The sequence below is a fragment of the Quercus suber genome, unplaced genomic scaffold (assembly GCF_002906115.3).
Source record: "Quercus suber isolate HL8 unplaced genomic scaffold, Cork oak 2.0 scaffold_377, whole genome shotgun sequence".
Lineage (NCBI taxonomy): Eukaryota > Viridiplantae > Streptophyta > Magnoliopsida > Fagales > Fagaceae > Quercus > Quercus suber.
The window spans coordinates 383,749-406,480 of NW_027069829.1; the positions used below are offsets into that span (position 1 = coordinate 383,749).

General features: G+C 34.7%; 1 pseudogene; it reads right to left on the reverse strand.

Annotated features, from left to right (window-relative positions):
• Positions 1-11,858: 11,858 nt before the first annotated feature.
• On the reverse strand, positions 11,859-14,720 carry LOC112017145 (cytochrome P450 84A1-like; annotated as a pseudogene).
• Positions 14,721-22,732: the final 8,012 nt, after the last annotated feature.

Genomic DNA, 22,732 nt, shown 5'->3' on the forward strand with positions numbered 1-22,732 from the left:
AAAAAAATTATTCTATCTAATTAATTAACCCAAAAAATATAATTTCAAGTATAATTTAGTTATTATGTATTAAGGTAGGTTTGATAAGGGATAAAATCTTTTAGTTGTAGTATTTATATGAAAAAATGATAAGTTAATCAAGTAATTTGTGCAAACTCAAGCTTGCTCGACATGAAAATAAATTTAATTGATAATGACCTCGAGCTCAACTTGTGTTCAAATAAATTTAATTGAACCATTTGCACATTTAAAACTTGGTTCAACTCGGTTTTGCACAATATATACACTTGCAAAGTAACCTAAATATATCTCCCAAAACTAAATTGTTTTTATGTCTCATTTCCATTAGTTGTTTGGGATTGAAATGTTATCCATTAAAATTTATAAAAATAAAAAAAAATAAAAAAACTATTTTGAGTAAAAGTTAATAAAATTTATTTTGATATTTTCTTGTAATTTTTGAAATATTAGATATAGAGTTTTATTTCCTTGATTTTAATTTTTTTTAATGGTTTTCTAATCAAATCAGGGTCTTTAATTATATAATATGGTATCATATATATGATCTCTTCTAGAATATTATTTATTATCAATCACGTTTTATAGAGGGTCTCATTAAAATAAAAAAAAAAAAGTTTTATAGAGGGATTATTTCCTCAAAAAAGAAAAAAAAAAAAAGGTTTTATAGAGGGTTTAAATTGGGAACTCTTTAAATCGATTTTTAATTTAGAATTTGATTAGTAAATTTTTCAAAAAGGTTTTTCTCTTTTCTTTTACAGAAAATTCCAAGAATTATCCTTCAAAAAGGTTTTTCTCTTCAATTTACAATGTTTATATAAACTAGTCGCCAAACCGTGCATCACACGGGTTAATGATTTATCTGAGTAGTTTTTGATATGAAACATGTGAGTTCAAGCTTATAGAACATGTTTTAGTGTCCATTAAGGGCTTTTTTTTTTTTTTTTTTTTTTTTTGTGGGTACAATAGCATCCATAAAGTTGCTAGTTGAAACGCTTAGACATGTTATGTGGTTGAGGCTAATACGAAGTTAGAACATTTGTGTTTGTAGCTAACTCATGAACAAATAATTAGAAAGCTGGTATTACATTTTGAACATAAGCTGATAATACATGTTCGCCTTGTAAAATAACACAAAACAAATAATTAGAAAACAAACAATCCTTTGTTGCGTAGATAACTTAAAACTTTCTCACATCTTAACCCTCGCGAGTAGTATATTGCAACTTGCTGAGGTAATTTCCCTTTGGATTCTCCCCTGGGGTTTTGCTGTTTCTATTTGAACCATTCACTTTCCTCTTTGATTGCTCATCATCCAAATCAAAAACTTCAATTGTTCCTCCACCCAAGATGGAAATTCCTACATACAGTTTCTTTGGGTCTAGCACTAAGACTCACACAAACATACGCACAAATACGTACATAAATATTCATACTAAATGATATACTTTTAGGATCTTAGCAATATCAAGTTAGGATCTAAGACACAAACATCCATCTCCAAAATATGCATGCAAATTTGGATATAAGACACACACACACACACCCATAAATGTATATATATTCAAACTATATAATATGATTCTAAGATTTTACCGATATCAAATTTGGATCTAAGAATCAAAAATCCATCTGCAAAATATGCATGCAAATGCTACAAGCATGTTACGAAGCCTCAATATTTACTTTTCCTTTATTACCTATGTGATGTTCAAAACAACAAATTATATGTCATTCAACCCAAGTACTAAAAATCATAAAGTACAACTAACCATGCCCAAAATTTTGGAATTGAATTAAATATAGAACTTTCACCAGCAAAAAAAAAAAACTATATAACCATCAACAGTGTAAATAAAAATATCATTACATCTCCAAAGAAGAACCTGGTGTTTGGGGCCAATCGTGCCATAAGAACAGCTGCTGCATTGGCAGCATGGTTCTCATTATTAAAAAGATCAAGATGCCAAAAAGGTAATAATAATCTAAACTTTTATTGAAGAATTGAATTTTCCCCAAATAATTTGATTGAAGAATTGAATTTGACTAATTAGGAAATTTCAAAATGTCATTTCAACTTCATCTGCGTAATGACTAATGCAAAACAAATTAAGCACTGCAAGATTCACCATTAGTTACACTTAAAAAAAATAAAAAATAAAAACTGAAAATCTTCAAGAAAAAGTAAGCCTAGAGTCATATTTATTTCATTGTAGTTTGATGGTCATATTGCTAACCTGACTATAAAAGATAGATAAAAAAGAAAAAGAAAATAAAACTGAAGTCATATGGACTTACCCCTCCATGAGCAAGAGCAATGGCCATGATAGTTGCAGCTTCCATGACCCATGATAAAGGAATCCACATAAAATCCAAAATTTTATTTTGTTTTCTAAAGTAAGATAGAAGAGTAGAAGAACCAATCAATGAGGGAGATTAAGCAAGCAATAATGAAAAAATAAAAAAGAAGAGATGAATATGAAAATTTAACATTGCTTTTCTAACTTTTTCCTCCTCAAGTTTGGTGTATCCAAACAAATCCGCATCAGATCAAAGGTCAAATCCTTTCTTATACAATTAAGATGATCAGAGGGTAAAATTTCCAACATGAAGCAACTTATAACAAAATATATTCGGTTAGCAAAAAAAATAACAAAATATATTCTACTAAAGTATCAATTTGAGTCACTAAACTTCTTCATCTAACTACGAAGCTAATAACATTTGGCTTTATTATTCTTATATTTGCAGTTATGAATTTTCACACAAAAAATAGAGAATATTGAATGGCTTTCATAACTGGGACATTCATTAAGATAAAGTTGGCATGCCATAAGATTATAAAAGAGTATTGTGATTTAAAGAACATCAGGAGGAAGTGCCTATTCAACCATGTTGGAATTCCTTTAGATTCAACCCTACACCAAGTTGTTAGAAGAGAATTTGCATTGTTAGATAGTGTTTTTCTTTTTATTTTTTATAAATAAACATTGTCAGATAGTTCATTACATCTCAGTCACTGTTTCCTCTTAAGTTTACTAATCCACAAACAAATTAAACAGTGCTACTTATCTCATGGGCAAATAGTTAAATCATTCCCATTGTATTTAAGTGTTCCTATCGCCAATCCTTTTCTGTCGGTGTCTGCTCCTACACCTTGCCAATATGCTAAACTCCCCACCTCATCCATTTTACAAAGTTCCTAGTGGACTCTAGATTCAATCTATAGATTGTTATTACTGAGGCAGCAGGTACAGTTGGGCCAGGAAACATTTAGTGGCCCACTATTGGACCAGTTATTTTGATAATATACTTTGTGGGTGTGATATGGTATTAGTGTTACTCTTGGGTCATTTAATTAAGTTCTTGTGTTTTGCACATTTGTAGATGACCAAAGTATAACACTTTTTGAGGAATTTGCAAAGAACCCTGAAACTATTGGCTCACAAAGTTATGAAGTTGCTCTAAGCATGCTTGAGTTTGGAAGATCAGGAAATCATTTGAGGTATACTCTTTAAATTTGAAATATATTTAAAACATTGGTTTGTTTTCAAAAGTGACTGACAACTATTATATATGCAGTACCTTTTCATGCAAGCTCCCTTGTGCATTAAATTATTCCAAATTTTGACAAAGTAGTCATTGCATCTATGCACATATTTGAATAATGAATTGGAATATGAAAAGGACTGAGCTAATGATGAATGAAGTTGGGAAGGAATAAGTGAGGAAAGAAGTAGGAAAGTCAGAGAATTACACAATCTTGACCTTTGTTGCATTGTTCTGCTAATTTACGACCATACTCAGTGGACTGATTTGAGTTCATAAGTGTATTACTACTCTACTTGGGACTCTATGTAAGAACATGCTTGTGTGCTTCAAGAAGAGCACTCTAAGCTTACGGAGCTTCTCATCAGTTCAAAATCCAATAACATGTAAAACCACATCAAGTTCAAACAAATTCACCCTAAACAAACTTCAGATTAGCCACAAATAATCACAAATGCATTGGAAAAAAAAAATCAAACAAAGAAAATCAAGGGAAAAGAGAGAAAAAAATCTTACAATGGATTGCTATCCGCAAAACAATGTGAAAGCAGATTGTTGTAACAGAGCTACATCTACATTTAGTTTAATTGATCCAGCCTTAGCATGTTGATCAGAGTACCATAGTGTTCCACCTAGTTCCTTGGGTTCCATATAGGTTCAAAAGTAAAAGGTATGTAAGTAGAGCATTGATCTTTTAATAATACTTGTGAAAATCCATAAGGGCATTTAAAGAGTGATGTTAAAAATACTTTGAGGGAAATCATAATTATTAACCAAACAATCATATGTAGAATCCTCACTAAGACCCAGCATCAAACACTTCATAGGCAATAGTCTCCAATAATTGAACAACAAAAATTGACATTTCAAAAACCATAATTTTGAACTCAACAAATTAAATTTGAAAAAAAAAAAAAAAAAAAAAAAAAAAAAAAAAAAAACCCCTCAAACACACAAAATTGAAATTTTCATTTTGAATTGCCACAACCACCATACAATTTCAATAGCAAAATGGGTCTTTTGAATCAAAACCAAATTGTTTTAATCTACAAAAATCAAAAGGCTATTAGAGCGGCTATGGCAATGGTCAAGCCGCTGATAGTGTAGCTCGGTCATGGAAAAAAAATTGAAACTCCAAACCGAAGTAACCACAGAAATTGAAACTCAAATAAATAAATCAAAACCCTATAGTAACTGCAGAAATCAAAAGGCTACAATATGATTAAGAGGCTGTTTGGATGAATTTTTTTCATCACTCAATTTCCATCACTCATCACTCATCACTCATCACTTAATTTTTCACACCCATTTGGCACCATCACTCAATTTCCATCACTCAATATTTTTCACACTATTTGTGGGTCTCATAACTGTCACAGGTGCAGTTTTTTTTTTTTTTTTTTTCAGTACCTAGAAACCTCAACTCACTAAAAAAAAAAAAAAAAAGGAAAAGACCGAACCCAGTGAAAGAAGAAAGAAAAAAAAAAGTTCAGATAGAAGACCAAACCCACTGAAGAAGAAAGGGAAAAAAAAAAAAAAAAGGAAACCCAGAGGAGTGGAGAAGACCGAACCAAGAGGAAAGGAAAAAAAAAAAAGGAGAAGACCGAACCCAGTGAAAAAAAAAAGTTCAGATAGAAGACCAAACCCACTGGAAAAAAAAAAAAAAAAAAAAAAAAACTAGAGGAGTGGAGAAGGCCGAACCCAGGAGGAAAGGGGAAAAAAAAAAGTTGAAAAGGTCAAAAGGTGCGGCTAAAGTTATGACAGTGGATCCCCTTTGTATCTTTAATTATAAAAATGTCATTGAGTTATGAGAATTGGAAACTGAAAACAGCCAAAAGTTGTTTTCAATTTCCATAACTCATAATTCAAAAAGTAAAGAATTGAGTATTGGAAACAGAATTATGAAAACAAAGAAATTGTGTAGGCAAACGAGTATTTTGTTATGAGTCCCACCATTTTTGAGAATTGAGTTATGAAAACAGAGAATTAATTCATGAAAACTAGTGAACTAAACAGCCTCTAAAGCACCTCACTTGTGTGAACTAGGGCTGGAGCTCAATGCTTCAGTGACTTAGACTAAGGTCTTGTCATGGCTGTGATGGGTGACAGTAGCTATGGTAATGGCGGATCTGCTGATGGTTGGGCATGGGTGGGACGTGGGAGAGAGAAGGAAATTGGGTTTTAGAAGGTTTTTAACATATGGCAGGTAATTGGTTTTTAAAGACCTCAGGATGTTAGTGGGTTCCAGTTAACTCAACTGGTAAAGTCTCTGATGGTTGTATAAGAGATCTGGGGTTCAATCCCCGCCTACACCAAAAACTTATTGGTGCCTTGGTCTGATAATAAAGAGCAATTATCAGGAGCGGACGCCATAGGTTGAAATTCTCTCAAAAAAAAAAAAAAAAAAAAAGACCTCAGGATGTTTTTGTAGAAATTAAATGATAATTGATTATTGTTTTTATAAATAAAAAAGTTTATAATATTTATTTAAGTAATACTAAGGTGGAAAATTGTGGAGAGGCAAAGGCTTTGGTTTATATATATATATATATATTGATTATATTTACATAACATTATTCTATATGCAAGTGTTTTATGTTACCATCTTCCCACATGTATGAATAGGCATTTATGTCATTTTAGGCTAGAAAGTCACAATTACACAAGAATTACTTAAACTTGCTCTTGCAAAAAAAAAAAAAAAAAAAAAAAAAAAAAAAAAAAAGAAGAAGAAAAAGAACAAAACAAAGTTCCACATGCTTCTTTTTATTTCACTAAACAATTAACATAACAAACTTCAAATTACAGAATTTGGGAAACTTGTTAGCTTGTGCGCTTGATGGCGATGGACGTGGATTAGTTGAGTTTGTAAATAAATGTACATTCTTCTCTACTCTTTCTCTACGTGTGTTAAAATACTTAGTATTCTAAAAGAAAATAAAATAAAACTAATACAAGCTGTGGGTTTGTGCTAGTGTCATTGTTCAAAACAATTGAAGATTTTCTAATGGATTAGTTCAAGAGTTGAGTTCTAGATCTCATCCATCTCTTATGATTTATGGAAGACCTACTGGCTAGCTGCTCAATTAGTACAAATATAAAAACAAAGTATTTGAGATTGACAGAGGGTAGGGAGCAGAATTACTGGTTGATTTTATCTGTTTTACAATACAAAAACAAAAACAAAAGTAGGGAGGAGTTAAAAGAAAGGAAAGCTATTAACTATTGTGACTCAATAGTTTTAAATGGACCAATTATTTTTTTTTTTTTCTTTTGGTATAAAAATAGATCAATTTTTCATTTGAAAAAAATTAGGCTATATATATATATATATATATATATATATTTCTTTGGATGAATAATAAGAACAAATAAATGAAAAACATGTGACTAACCCATATCACTCCTTTTTGAACATCCAATTAATGGAACTATATAGAGCAGCCCAAGTAACAATATTATGAGTCCAAAAATTAGCTTAGGAATATTTAAAAAATATTTCCTCTTTAGGTTGGCCTTCTGACTTGGTTGGACCTAATAGAGGAATCTTGAACTTGTTGGATTGGACGAAGACTCTAACTTTCATAAGGGGCGACCTTACTACTTTCAAACAAGACTTACTCAATGGTTCATCTCTTGGCTCTCTCTTTCACTCATCATCTCCACATTAATTGTCTTGACCACAAATTGTGACTGGCCTCAAGTTCTCATGTAGAGCACTATTGCTGGAGATTCTGTGTGGTAAAAAATTCATACAAACACAAAGGGGTTTGATAGGAAAGTTGTTTCGATCCAATCCATTCTTGTACGAAGAGCCTTTTTGATGTAGGGGCTCTAGACTTGCTTTTGGGAGATATCTTGATAGATCCAAGAAGCATACCTGCCTTAATAAACCTATGCAGTGTTTCTTCTTATAAGAGTAAGAGAGAATGATTCATGTGGTGTAGAATTTGTAAAGATTGGCGACAAAGACCTCAGTTGGTTTAATTCTTGACCAATTGGCAAGTGAGTAATGAAAGTGTCACAAGCAACACACTCCAATTTTGTTGGCTCGGTGGAGTGAGTGTTGGCCATCTCAAGCAATTATGTTAGATTGAGTGGTGTATTTTATCTCTTGGCCTTTTACGCTACTGAATTCTTGTTTGATTTAATCTATTTTTCATTTTAAAATAGGACCTAAGTAATTCAAAGCCTCACATTTTTTTTTAATATAATTATATTGTTATGTTTTAAGCAAAACAGATCAAGAGAAACTAACATTGAATTGTGTTAGTACCTTTGTATTTGTAGTTTACATTTTATTTTGATCATAAACCCCTTAAAATCACATCTACCTTTTTGTTATTATTTCACCTATCAAAGTGCATACTTGGTATGTATCAGATAGTATCCTTTCCTATGATGGTTCTTTGGTGATAACAATAGGGAAAATAAAGATAAGAATTGGATTTAACTGAGGAAAGCCTAACCTCTTGAGACTTAGCTCAAAATTAATTCTTTGATATTCATTATTGTCTAACTACTTAAATACAGCAATTGATAACAACAAAAATGAAATTCAAGGACTTCTTCCTAATATAAAGGGATGCTGTGGCACAACAACCCAACATGCTAAGGACTCACTAACAATTGAAAAAAAAAATCCAAACTAACCAACAATCCTAACGTTACAATAGAGATCTTCCCAAAGATAATAACAAACACCTAAAACAGAGACACTAATAACAGTCACCTAAAACAGAAGACTCCAAACCACATCCAAGTAGATACACATATCAATTCCCTCCCCTCTTGAGAAGGCCCTTGTCCTCAAGGGTATACTGAGGAAACTACAACTTCATAGCTGTTAAGTCTTCCCACGTGGCATCACTAGTTGGTAAGCCTTGCCAATGCACGAGTACTTCAATTCTGTTGCGACGAGTCCTTTAATCCAATATTGCTTGTGGCCTTACTAGCAACTCATCTTGGTCTCTTATAGTAATTGGTAGTTGAGGTTGGGCAAAAACTTTGGTGCCTAACTTCTCCTTTAACAAAGACACATGGAAGATCGGATGTATACAAGAATCTGAAGGTAATTCCAATTTGTAATCCACCTGTCCAATACGTTGTAGGATGCGAAATGGACCATAATAGCGTGGAGCTAACTTTGCATTTCGGCGCAAAGAAACAAAGACTTGACGATATGGCTAAAGCCATACATACACCCAAGTCCCTTCCTCATAGACCTTTTCCCTATGCTTCAAATCATATCTTTTCTTCATTCGATCTTGTGCCATCTTGAGATTTTCCTTGAGATCCTTCAAAATCTAATCCCTCTTCATCAATTCTATTTCCATAGTAGCTACCTTTGCAGTACTCGGAACATAAGTCAATAATGATGGTGGCACCCTATCATACACCACTTCAAATGGAGTCTTTTGGATAGCCAAATGCCAACTTGTATTGTAACAAAATTCTGCCCAACATATCCACTTGACCCAATGCTTGGGTTTGTCACCAGTGAAGCAACATAAATACATTTCTAAAGTTCTATTCACCACCTCACTTTGTCCATCTGTTTATGGATGGTAAGCCGAACTAAAATTGAAATTAGTTCCATTAAGATGGAACAACTCAGTCCAAAAGGCACTAGTAAAAGCTGGATCACGATCATAAACTATAGTTCCAGGCATACCATGGAGCTTAAAAACATTTTCAAAGAATATTTGGGCAATACTCACTACTGTGTAAGGATGTGTTACGGGAATAAAATGTGAGTATTTAGAAAGAAAGCCTATCTACCACAACTAGCATAGTGGACTTACCTTGAGACCTAGGTAGCCCATCCACAAAATCCATGGAGATATCTTCCCAAACTCAACTTGGAATTAGCAATGGCTGTAGTAAACAACAGGAGAAAGTTGTTCCACCTTGTGCCTTTGAAAAATTTCACATTCCTGAATAAATGCCTTGATGTCCTCCCACATCTTAGCCCAGTAATAATTTGCTCGCACCCTTTGAAATGTTTTTTGGAATCCTTCATGAGAGCTTCCATGAAACTGGTTGATGATATCAACCCTTATAGCTGAACCTGAATCAAGGTAAATCCGATCCTTGAATAAGAGCAGACCATCTCTTAGCTCCCAAGGCCCCACTGCCTCATCTTCCTAAACCTTCTGAATTAGTTGCTATACTTGATGCTGAGATTGTTGTTCTTCCCTTATTGCATCAACCCAATGAGGAATAGGGGATGAGAAAGCTAACAATTACTCCTCCTTCATAGCTTCATCTTAACGAATTAATGCATCAGCCACTTTATTTTCACTACCCTTATTGTATTCAATTGAACAATCAAATCCCATAAGCTTGCATAACCAGTTTTGTTAAGCCTCCATTGTGATTTTCTAACTCCAAAGGTACTGCAAACTTCGCTAGTCTGCTTACACTATGAATTTCCTTCCCAATAAATAATGCTGCCATTTTTTCACTACCATGAGTAAGGCAAGCATCTCCTTTTCATATGTGGATAACATTAGATTTTTCCCATGTAATGCTTGACTATGAAAGGCAATAAGATGATCTTGACATAGAACAGCTCCAATTCTTGACCCAAAGGCATCACACTCAACTACAAATTGCCTTGTAAAATCTAGAAGTGCCAAAATAGGGGCTTAGGTCATTGCTTCCTTCAATCTTTGAAATGCTTCTTTAGCTTTAGTAGTCCACTTGAATGAACTCTTCTTCAACATGTTGGTTAGTGGAGTGGCAATCTTACCACAGTCTTGAATAAATTTTCGGTAATACCCCGTCGATCCGAGAAAGCCCCGCATTGCCTTTAGAGACCGAGGTAGAGGCCAATGTACCATTGCTGAAATCTTTTCGAGATCCACGAGAAGCCCTTCTTGAGAGATGATATGGCTCAAGTAATGGACCTTAGTTTGGCCAAAATTGCATTTTTTTAATTTAACATGAAGTGTATGCCTTCTCAGAACCTCCAAAACTTCTTTAAGATGTCATAAGTGTTCATCCCAAGTTGCATTATAAACTAGGATGTCGTCGAAAAATACAAGCACAAATCTATAGAGTTGGTTCTTGAACACGTCATTCATTAGTGCTTGAAATGTGGATGGTGCATTTGTGAGATCAAAAGGCATAACAAGGAACTCGTAGTGCCCATGGTGAGTGCAAAATGCTGTTTCTGGCATATCCTTATCTTGAACTCGAATCTGATGATAGCCAGAATGCAAATCTAATTTAGAAAAGAACCTTGCTCCATTTAATTCATCAAGAAGCTCATCAATAGCTGGAATTGGGAACTTGCTCTTGATGGTGATCCTGTTTAACAATCAACAATCCACACACATGCGCCAAATTCCATCTTGCTTCTTGACTAATATCACTGGAGAGGAAAAAGGACTATTGTTATGATGAATCACTCCAGTAGAGAGCATTTTTGTCACGAATATCTCAATCTCCACCTTCTGATAATAAGGATACTGATACGGGCGAGAACACACAAGCTGGCTACCGAGTTGTAGTGGAATTTTATGATCATGGACCCGATTAGGAGGTAGACCAGTAGGCTCTCTGAAAAGTTTTGAAAATGAGCCTAATAATTCTTGAAGTTCTGGTGCATCACTCCTTTGTTCTAGCTGGTCATGGTCTTCAATAGCCATGATTTGAACCAACACCCCTACAAGTTGTTTTGATGAGAGACGATTGATTTCATGGCTGTCCACCACTTGGTCTATAAGGCCCTTCAAAGTAATCATTTTACTAGCACTTTAGAACCTCATAATCATCTTAGAAAAGTCCCACATGATTTCTCCAAGTGTACACAATTGAGCTTCTCCCTCTAGATGAAAGGAAGCCAACGCTACTTGGTCTTCAATGGGCGTTTCATGGAAGCAAAAAAATTGCTCGGCACGGCATATCCAACTCATGGGATCCTCGGTTTCATTGAATCGAGGAAAGTCAAGTTTCACCAAACGAGGAGCATATGAATAATTGCTTCTGCCAAAATGACCGCCCTCAGTGGTCACTCTTCCTTTCAGTCGCTTGCCATTGCGGTTTTGGGAGCTCTCTCCCTCTTCTCGGATGGAAGATAGTGATCCAAGCTTGGCGTAAATTTCTGTTAACTATTCAATTATCTGTTTCTGGTTGCTAACAAGAAAACTCATGCTTTGTTCTAACAGCTCTACCCTCTTGTCCATCCCTAAGCTCTGATACCACTTTGGTACATATAAGATAGTATCCTTACCTATGATGGTTCTTTGGTGATAACAATAGGGAAAATAAGGATAAGAATTGGATTTAACTGAGGAAACCCTGAACTCTTGAGACTTCGCTCAAAATTAATTTTTTGATGATTTATTCATTATTATCTTACCACTTAAATACAACAATTGATAACAACAAAAACGAAATACAAGGACTTCTTCCTAATATGAAGGGATACTGTGGCACAACAACCCAACATGCTAAGGACTCACTAACAATTGAAAAACAATCCAAACTAACCAACAATCCTAACGTTACAATAGAGATCTTCCCAAAGATAATAACAAACACCTAAAACAGAGGACACTAATAACAATCACCTAAAACAGAGGACTTCAAACCACATCTAAGTAGATACACGTATCAATACTTTAGACGATAACTCGGCATGGCAACCAGAGGAACAGCTTTTGGAGCAGTGAGTCCAAATGAATCACTCATATCAAGTTCACTACTCTTCATTCCCTCACGCAACTCCCAAGTAAAACAATGAACAAGCTCTGCCACACTCATCTCTAATGCATAAAACCCTAGTTGCATGCCTGGACAAGACCTCCTTCCTGACCCAAATGGAATAAACTCAAAATCATTTCCCTTAAAATCCTTAGCACTTTGTTCCAAAAACCTCGAGGGCTTGAATGCGTTTGGCTCATCCCATACCGTCTCATCCCGCCCAATAGCCCACACATTGATCACCACGTGCCAGCCAACTGGGATCGAATACCCGGCTAACACGGCGTCCTTGGCAGTCTTATGGGGGAGGACGGGGATTGGAGGGTGGAGACGAAGAGTTTCTTTGAGTGTGCACTTCAAATACATGAGGTTTTCGAGGTTGAAGTCCTGGACTCTATGGTACAAGCCTACGACATTTGAGAGCTCTTCTTGAACCTTCTTGAGCTCTTTTGGGTTCTTCATTAGCTCTGCCATTGCCCACTCAATCGTTGTAGCAACAGTTTCGGTTCCACCAAACATAACATCCTATGTAATAATATAGATAACCAATAAATCTTACTTTTATCATCCACGCACGTATACAATTTATGATAAGTGATGCAAGAGAGAGACACTGAATTTTACTAAATAAGCCTCTGCAAAAGTGCTATAAAATTGCATCCTTACACACTTCTTGTCTAGTGTCGATTTATATCCCAAGTAGTTATCATATTTATTGTCAAAAAAAAAAGTTATCATATTTGTTATCGAAAAAAAATCTAAGACCACAAATTAATTTATAGTTTTTTACCACAAATGTGATGTGGTAGATTGTGAGGAGTGGAGAAAAAAACGTGAGTTCAGTATAAATAATAAACAATCACTTATAATATGTTATATCAAAGTTATGGCAAAGAAGCTGTGAAATTGTTTATAGTCCTAGAACCACTCTTAATCCAAACTCTCTATGGTATTAAAAATACTAAAATTATTATCAAATCTAGTACAAATTTAACGACTTAGAAACTAATATGATAATCAATATAATTGAAGCTTTATCAATAAATAATATAATAAATAAATTTGTGAATATAGTATTTATAGCAATAGCATCATTCATGGTATAAATGAGAATATGTACAAAATATGTATTATATATAAGGGGAAAAGTTAGCCAATACCCAATGGGCAATGTGCAATGGGCATTATCAATTGGTTTAAGAAATATTTTATAAGAAATCCTCAATATATATATATATATATATTTTTTTTTAAGAAAATAAAAAGGTAACATATTTTTTTATTTTCTATAAAAATATTATGGTGTATCAAAACTTTATTAAAATAGTTAATTAACAAATATTTTAAGCAGACCGTTAATTAGTTTTATTAATTTATTTCATATAAATAAAAAGTTCTTACCATGATTAGAGCTTTGATGTTATCTCTAGTGAGCTTAACGGTGGATAGCGAGTCTGTGAACTTGTTCTCATGAGCACCTTCATCAAGGAAACTTATTAGTTCATCCACCATATCTGTAACTGCAGCCTCATTCTCATCCTTGCTATTCTTGTTGCTCTTTTTGGCCAAGTGTTCATCGATGACCTTATCAATGAAAACGTCAAGTTCCCTTCTTGCATTAACCAATCTTTTCTTGAATTCTTTTGGATGAATCCAACCCAACCATGGTATAAAATCAGCAATGTTAAACTCAACGAAAAGCCTCGAGAATTCTTGCAAAATATTCTCGATTTGGCCCTCTTCTCCTTCATGTGAGTTGGAACCAAACGCTGCCTTGTAGATAATATGGCTGGTAAGACTTAAAGCCAGCTTAGAGAGATTAATGGGCGACCCAGTTTAGGTCACAATGGTTTGGACCATCGTGTTGATCTCGTCTCGTACAGAGACCCAAGACTCGAGTCGTCTTCGGCTAAAGAGCTTTATGACACATATCTTACGCATTTGACGCCAAAATGGGCCGTAATTGGCAAAGGCCATGTCTGCCCCATCATAGCTAAGGTACTTAATGGCGGTGCTCGAGGATCTGTTTGAGAAGACACTGTCTTGGGGCAGGAGGACTTCACGGGCCACGTCTGGAGTTGATACGACCACCATGTTTAGCAGGCCTATTTTGAGATGGAGGAGCCCACCATAATGCTTGGCAAGCTGGGCTAGGCCACGGTGAGTCAATTGGGCCATCATCGACATGTTGCCAATGATGGGTAGCCCTTTTGGGCCTGGTGGGTAAGAAGAGAGTTTTCTAGATAGCTGAAACAAGAAAATCATGAAACATAACAAAGAGAGAAGAAAGAAAAACATGGCTGAATTTTGTATTGGGGATTCCATGGCTTTAGGATAGGGACTATGAATTGGAGATAAAAGAGTGTAAGAGATCTTACAAATGAGGGAAAAATAAGAAATCTCTTATATATAAAGAAGTAGAAAAATGATAAATAAGCAATCCCTTCTTCTTCTTCTTCTTCGCAATTGATTATATCTAAGCCGTGTATTTTGTTAAATGTGGCTGACACCCATGTGAAATTGATTACTTTATTCAAAAATTTATGTACTAACCACTGCCATATGTGAATCATGCAAACTATCCTTGCCATTTGTCTAACATGGAAATGGGTTGCATTTGGTGTATTTATTATTATTGGTGTTGTTTAGCTATTAAGCTGACATTTCAGCTAGAAATTTGGCGCATATGCATGAAGAAATTGCATATATGCATCCAGGGATGACATGTGTTCCTTTAATAATGATTTTATTTTCCAACTAAACTAATAATGATTTTATTTTTCTACTACACTAATAATGAAGAAATTATTAGATCCATCGGAGGGCTGTTAAAATGGTACTCTAATCAATAAAACGCTACTAATGCAAATATAACATCACCTAGTGATTTTATTTTTATTTTTTATGCTAATTAAAAAGCTGATTAAAAAGCGTAGGTAACATCATGTCATTGATTGGCACAATCATTGAAGTGATCCTTTTAATGGACCTAATAATTTCTCCTACTAATAACCAATAGGATAAAAATTGAGCATATTTCTCCTGGTCTCTCTCCTTCTTAATTAGCATATAGGTTGGCAATTACTTTTTCCCCCCATTATGATCTTGAGCTGCCTTTAATTTTCTTAGACTCAATAAACCATTTTTTAATGAAGTCTTTTATTTTTTTTAATTATAACATTTATGGGTTTATCCCAATTTTTCATATGTTAACATGACTGTTACAAAAATGTGTTTGGGGAATGCAAAAGTAGGGGGATAGATTTTAATATGTTGACATGACTATTACCAAAATGAGTATAGGGAATGAAAAAGTGGGGCGAAAGACTTTCATACGTTGACATAACTACAACCAAAATGTGTTTAGGAGATGAAAAGTGGAGGGATATAAAAGATTTTAGTTTTCCCTCTTGGTCTTTGGTTTGGAGGATGCAAAAGTAGATGGATGAAAAAACTATTTTGTTTAGCTGAGGAGAAAAGTGAGAAAATGTAAAAGGTAATTTATTTAAATTGATTCATTTACCCTTATTAAAAGAATTACACCCAATTAATAATAATAAGTAATCATGCCGAGTTTATTAAAACTAAAATAATGCCCAATTAAAAGAAATTGACCAAAATACCCAATCCTATACAGTTGAAAAGAAAAAAAGTGAACCCCAAAAAAAAAAAAAAAAGAATCATGAAATGCAAGCTTTTATGCAGTTACGCATTGTTAGCAAAAAAAAAAAAAAAGGCGCACAGTGTGTATAATACAAACACAATGCAGCTAGATTGTAACGTGGGCATTTTTGTCCAAATTATTTGTAGGCATTTTTCTCCTAAATTTGGGGAGATTGTGTTTTGGTGAGTCTGAAAAGAAAACTCTTGTACCCACTAAAATCTCTCAAACTTTCCACTTCAACCAAACAACTAAAAAAACCATTTTCTCTCTCCCATTTTATACTTCTTGTTTTCGCCCCAACTAGACAGACTCTAAGCTCTTCTACAACCATTCCCCTTCCTCAATAAAACATGCAAAATCAACTCAATATATATCTCATATTTGCATTGTCTCAATGACTTTAAGAATTGCAATGGGGAAATTAGCTTCACCACCATTTTTTACTCTCTCTCTCTCTTTTTTCTTTTTTCTTTTTTTAATCTCCACGGTCAACAACTTCTCTTTAATTCTTAATTTCTCTCTAATCAAATATTTTTTACTAGGGTTATTTTTGGCATTTTAATATTTACTTGGGGAATTTTAGACATTATACAATAGAATATCCTAGGAATCAAAAGATTCCATTAATATTTAACTGAGAGTAATGGAATGGGGTATTTGCTCATTTTTTAAACATAAAGGGGAAAATGGCTTGGTTTTAAAGTCTAAGGGGACTAGGGGAGAATTGTGAACTACCCCTAACATAAAGGAATTAAAGTTCTTTTTCTCCATGATATAAACAGTCCATTTCTTAATAAAATTATATACAATTTTAAGAAATAAGGTTGATGAATCTATTTTTTATTAGTTTATAAAAAATAAAAAAGCACTCTATTTAATTAAACCTAATAATATAATTTCAATCATAATTTAGTTAATAGTAAAAAAGATTTGTGAAGGGGTAAAGTTTTAAGTAATAACATGTCAGAAAAGAATAAGTAAATTAAGTAACTCATAAGTAGGCTTGAGTTTGTTTGACATGAAATAAACCAAACTTAAACATATAATCTAATTTGGTAATAAACTTAAAATCAAGTCATGTTCAAAATAAATTATTCTAAACTTTTAATACTTGGTTTGGCTAAATTTGTTTATAGCCCTACTTTGCTTGGCTAAATTTGTTTATAGCCCTACTTTGCATAATACGTATAATTGCAAAGTAACCTACATGTATCTCACAAGCAGCAAGCCTAATTATTAGAAGGGCAAAATGCAAAAGGCCCCATAATTTTTGGGTTGGCTGTAAACATATCCCTTGAAGTTTAAATTCCATATTATCAACCACTCTAAATTGCTCTTTTGTATCATTTCAATTATTTTGTGAGGGATGGAAAGTGGAATCGTTATCAATTTTTATTAAAAATCATTATTTTTTATCAAAATTTATTTTAGTAAACTATACACATACACACGTGTGTAACTTTTTTCTTCTTTCTCTTGCAACTCATAAAATCTCTCTTACGATGGCTCAACTTATAGACATATCATTTTGCAACCTACATTTAAACCTCATTTGGAGGTTAAAAGAGTAATTTTACATTCCAAGGGTAGGATCATAATTTTGACCATTGGACTTCAATCACTTCACATAAAAATAGGTTTCTAGGCAATAATGTTGAAAATGACTAGCCATGGGCCTCAATCGGACCATCTATTTTGAAATCATATTTTAATGGCGAATATGCACCCACACGATTGAGCCTGATCACACATGATTATCAGCCTTTGATGTTGATTGGTCCCATGTGAAGTCAATTAAAATCAATGACGTGTCACGGTCCTATTGGTTCAGACTAAAATTAATAACAACGATGCACACACTTGATTAATATAATCATTAATCATTAATAAATCCTTAATTTTTATCATAATTAATTCTTAGACATACTTAATTTGGCAATAATTAGGGTTAAATAATGTCTTATTAGGGTTAAGTTGGTGAGAAATAAGAGAAAAATAGGAGAATTAAGTGAAAATTAGACTAAGGAAAGAAGAATGTCACTAGGTCCAAGTATTGATCGGTACTTGGACTTGCCATCCATCTACCGTGATCACTCATGGCCTTTTTTAGTTTTTAAGATAGATGTATCCTGCAAGCCATATGTCGTGCAGTCACTAGCAATTTGTCCGCACATTATGTTTCCATCTATCCTGCATTTTCATGCAATTGGTGCCAGCCAACATCATCGACCAATGTAATTTGTTGCCTCCAACATTTGTCTTGCATGCTTCCAAACTCTTCACGTCATTAGGGCTGGCAATTCGTGTTCGCGGGCCAGGTTTGTGTCATGTCGAGTCATGAGTATTCGACTATATGGGTTAACTCGAACCCGACCTATTTAGTAAATGTGTCAAGAATCCTCAACCCAAACACGGTCTATTTATTAAACGGGTCAACCCAACCCAACACGTTTAACTTGTGTAATTAACAAGTCACACAAAAATTCTCCAATAAAAAATTAAAATTAAAATTAAAAAGGTCATGTAAAAGTCAATACAAATGACCCGTTTAATAATCTATTTGATTAATAGGTCATACCTAACCTACATAATTTTTATCAATTCCTATATATCTAAAATTAAAATACAATTATAACCATAAATATAGTAATAAATATATAAAAATTGCTACAAGCAATCTTTTCTTTTCTTTTCACATTCCTACAAGCAAAATCCTAACATTTGGTATCAGAGCAGTGATCCAGGATTGGGCTTCATGACTAAGACAAGATCAAATTCTTAGAATTCTGAAAAAAATTGCTACTTTATCCAAGGTTACTGATAGCCATGAACAAACTTTACAAGAAGACAAGAAGCAATTACAAATCCTCACCACATTTATGTAGAAGTGGGCTGATTCTAAGGAGCGACGTCAACAATCATTACCATCCAAAGGGTATTTGGTTAATATTGCGGTTACTAATGAAGGACATGAACAATTACCACTTGGACCAATCAAGAATCTGAGACTTGAGTTTCCAAAATTTCAAGGAGAGGATCCTACTAGCTCGATATGCAAAGCCAATCAATTTTTTTCATACCACAACACTCCTGAGCATCACAAGGTGTTAATGGCTTCATAACATCTTGATGGTGAAGCTTTAATTTGGTTTCAAGTGGCTGAACAAGCAAGGGGGTTTGCAAGCTAGGAAGTGTTTGTTCAAGCTTTGCAAACTCGATTTGGGACCACTGCTTATGATGACCCTATGGAAGCATTGACAAGGCTCAAGCAGGTGACTTCCAGGGTGGCTTACAAAGGTAATTTCGAAATTCTGTCTTATAGAATCATGGGGTTATTTAAGTCTCACAAACTAAGTTGCTTCTTAAGTGGGTTAAAGGATGAGATAAGATTGCCAGTTAGAATGTTAGTTCCTAAAACCCTTAATGAAGCTTTTGGGTTAGCAAAGATTCAAGAAGAATATGTAAACAATAGTACGAAAGGATTTAGGGGTGTAGCTCATAATGGGAAAAGGCTTTAATTTTGGGTACCCCTAAATTGGTAGCTAAGGTAGAGCCAAGAACTAAGTTTCCATTGCAAAGTTTAATTGGTGCACAAATGGAGGAAATGAGGAAACAGGGGTTGTGTTACAATGGCGATGAGAAGTGGCAAATGGGCCACAAATGTAAGGGAGCTAAACTATTTTTGCTGGAGGAAATATCCACGGAAGTGGAACCTAGAGCTTTAGGAGTGTAGTTGGTTGAGATTTCTAATGATGAGGTGTTGTTAGAGCCTCAAGGTTCAATTCAAGGAAGTGGGGTTGTCAAGTGTAGATTTGACCCTGTTGAAATTATTTATATGCATTAGTAAGGTGCCCTACTTCTAATACCATGAGGATGACGGGAAGAATCAAGAAACAAGAAGTGGTGTCTCTTATTGATTCTGGGAGCACCCACAATTTCTTGGATGCTTCTGTGATACCAAGATTACAGCTGCAACTTGATACCTTTAGGGTATTAGAGGTTAAAGTAGCTAATGACACAATCATTAAGACTTTAGGTAGCTGTTAAGGAGTCAGTATCATTATCCAAGGGTATTAGTTTGTCATAAACTTTAATGTTTAACATTTAGGAGGTTGTGAGGTGGTCCTTGGTACTCAATGGTTGAGTACTTTGAGGGAGATTAGCTGGGACTTCCAGCTATTAACCATGAAGTTTATGCATTTGGGTAAAAAGGTATTTTTACAAGGATTATAGCCTGCCCTTTCAACTATTTCAAAAGCTGCAAAAGCTGCAAAAGCTGAGAGGTTTATTAGTGGTTCAGAAAGGAAAGGCCTAGTGCTGCATATCTCAGCATCTCCTACAGCTGCTACTACCCCTACTCAGTCTCAATTGCCTAATGTGCTTGCTGATTTATTGGTGGAATTTTCAAAGGTTTTTGCTATTCCCACTAGGTTACCACTTGTCAGGGGTCATGAGCATGGCATTACCCTCAAGGAAGGCTCCCAACCTATCTGTGAAAGACCTTACAGGTATCCTTACTTTCAAAAATCTGAAATTGAGAAAATTGTGAATGAGTTGCTGGAAGGGGGTTATATTCAGCCTAGTTAAAGTCCATTTTCTTCACCTGTTTTGCTTGTAAGGAAGGCTGATGGTAGTTGGAGGATGTGCATTGACTATAGGGCTTTGAATAAGGTAACCATTAAGGACAAGCTTCCAATTCCAGTAGTAGATGAATTGCTGGATGAACTAACAAGTGCCTCCATTTTCTCTAAACTTGATTTAAGGTCAGGTTATCATCAAATTAGAATGAAGAGTGGGGATGTGTCCAAGACTACCTTTAGAACTCATGAAGGACATTATGAGTTCCTAGTCATGCCGTTTAGTCTGACTAATGCCCCATCCACCTTTCAAGCATTAATGAATTCTATTTTTAGACCTTACTTGAGAAAATTTGTTCTAGTATTCTTTGATGACATCCTTGTTTTTAGTCATTGTTTGGATGATCATGTTTCTCATTTAAGGACTGTTTTAAGGGTCTTGCTGTCTTATAAGCTTTATACTAAGCAATCTAAATGTGTTTTTGGGTGTTCTGAAGTGGAATATTTGGGCCATATAATCTTTGGTAAGGGTGTTAAGGCTGATCCTAAGAAAATTTCTGCAATGCTTTAATGGCCAATACCAGAAAATATGAAGGCTTTAAGGGGTTTTCTAGGTTTAACAGGGTATTATAGAAAGTTCATTAAGGGTTATGGCTCAATTGCCCAACCTTTAACTAATCTTCTTCGAAAAGATGCATTTCAATGGTCTAACAAGGCTTTGGAGGCATTTCTCAAGTTGAAAGAGGCTGTGACTAAGCCTCTTGTGCTAGCTCTTCCAGATTTTTCTAAGCTATTTGTTATAGAATGTGATGCATCGGGTTGTGGTCTAAGGGCTATACTAATGTAAGACCATAGACCAATTGCATTTCACATCAAGCTTTGAAAGGGAAGAACCTTCATTTGTCTACCTATGAGACTGAGTTACTGGCTTTGGCCACTGCAGTCAAGAAGTGGAGATCCTATTTGCTTGGTAGACCCTTTGTGGTTAGGATTGATCACTAGAGTTTAAAATTCTTGTTGGAGCAAAGAATTGCCACTCCATCTCAACAAAAATGGCTAGCTAAACTTTTGGGTTATGCTTTGTTGTGGAATACAAAAAAGGCAGTGACAATAGGGTGGTTGATGCTCTTTCAAGGCAAGCTGCCTTCAATTATGAGTTGTCACAGTCTGATTCTAATTCTAAGACTAGTTGCTTGTTTTTGCTCTTAGTACCTGACCCAACTTGGCTGTCCTTATTTAAGGATAGTTACTTACAAGATGACACTATTCAGCACATTATTGCTTCTGTCCAAGCTGGAAATCCACCTAAGGATTTTACATTCCAAAATGGGTTGTTGTTTTACAAGGGCAGGTTCTATGTTAGTCCATATTGCCCTCTCAAATCTCAATTCTTACACCATGTCCACAGTAGTCCGTTGACTGGTCACTCAGGGTTCTTAAAGTCTTATCATAAAGCTAAGAAAGAGTTTTTTTGGCCTGGGATGAAGTCTAATCTCAAGCAATTTGTAAGGGATTGTGATGTGTGTTAGAGGATTAAATCTAATACTACATCCCCAGCTAGCCTGCTTCAACCACTACCCATTCCTACTACCCCTTAGATAGATGTGAGTTTGGACTTTGTGGAAGGCCTCCCTAAGTCTATGGAGTATGAGGTGCTTTTGGTAGTTGTTGACAGATTAGCCAAATATGCTCACTTTGTTCCAGTTTCCCATCCATACAATGTTGCTAAGATTGCCTCTCTTTATATGCAACATGTTTTCAAGCTCCATGGTATGCCCACATCCTTGGTTAGTGACGAGAACGCTACCTTTACTTCCCTCTTTTGGTCTGAATTATTTAGATTCCAGGGAACTGATTTGGCTATGTCATCAACATATCATCCTCAGTCAAATGGGTAGACAAAGATTGTCAACAAGAGCTTAGAACAGTATTTGAGAGACTTCACTAGTGACAGACCTCACCAATGGGTAACCTGGCTTTCCTTAGCTGAATTTTGGTACAACACTTCTTTTCACACTAGTTTGAAGTTGTTTCCTTTTGAGGCCTTATATGGTTACCCTGCTCCAAAGCTTCTCACTTATATTCAAGGCACTACTAGGGTGGATGCATTGGATTCATTGTTATGTCAGAAACAAACTGTTTTGGACACTTTGAGGGTTCATTTGACTGCTGCCCAAGCTAGGATGAAAATTCAAGCAGGTAAACATAGGCA